Source organism: Gavialis gangeticus, unplaced genomic scaffold (assembly GCF_001723915.1).
Source record: "Gavialis gangeticus isolate Ggan-Ray unplaced genomic scaffold, GavGan_comp1, whole genome shotgun sequence".
NCBI classification, from domain to species: Eukaryota; Metazoa; Chordata; order Crocodylia; family Gavialidae; genus Gavialis; species Gavialis gangeticus.
The window spans coordinates 45668095-45668927 of NW_017729030.1; positions in this window are offsets into that span (position 1 = coordinate 45668095).

Genomic DNA, 833 nt, shown 5'->3' on the forward strand with positions numbered 1-833 from the left:
AAACAGAAGGGCTGGGAAGCCCTCTTGGCTAAACAGTGAAATCATGGTCTCCTTAAGAAAGAAGAAAGAGGCTTATAAATAATGGAAGCTTGGGGCAGACCCCAAGGGGGACTATACAACAACAGCCTGCACTTGTAGGGAACAAATCAGAAAGGCTAAAGCAGTGACTGAATTCAAATTAGCAATGGGATTCAAGGACAACAAGAAGTCCTTCTTTAAGTACATAGGGAACAGAAGGAAAACAAATGGGGAGTGTGGGGCCATTGCTCAACAACTCAGGACAGCTGTTTACTAGCACTCAGGAGAAAACTGAACTCCTAAATCACTACTGCGCCTTGGTATTTCACTGAGCCAAGGGGAAAATCATGCCAGGTAGGGTGCTGAATGAGCAGGGTATGAATGGCCATCTTCCTACTGTTGCTGTAGAATTGGCGTGTGATCAATTAAAAAAATTAGACATATATATGTCAGCAGGACCAGATGACCTTCATGTGAGAATGCTGAAGGAGTTGGCTGAAATCATCATGGAACCCCTGTCAAAACTTTTCCAAAACTCATGGTGCTCTGGAGAGGTCCCTGAGGACTGGAAGAGGGCCAATGTTGTGCTCATCCACAAGAAGGGTCCTTCTCGACCCGGAAGGACGTGGGAAGTGGGGTCCCACAGGGCTCGGTCCTTGGGCCTGCACTGTTCAATATCTTCATCAGTGATTTGGACGAGGGGGTGCAAAGCACCCTGTTCAAGTTTGCTGATGACACTAAGATGTGGGGGGAAGTGGGCACAATTGAGGGGAGCAACAGGCTACAGTTAGACCTAGATAGGTTACAAGGATGGG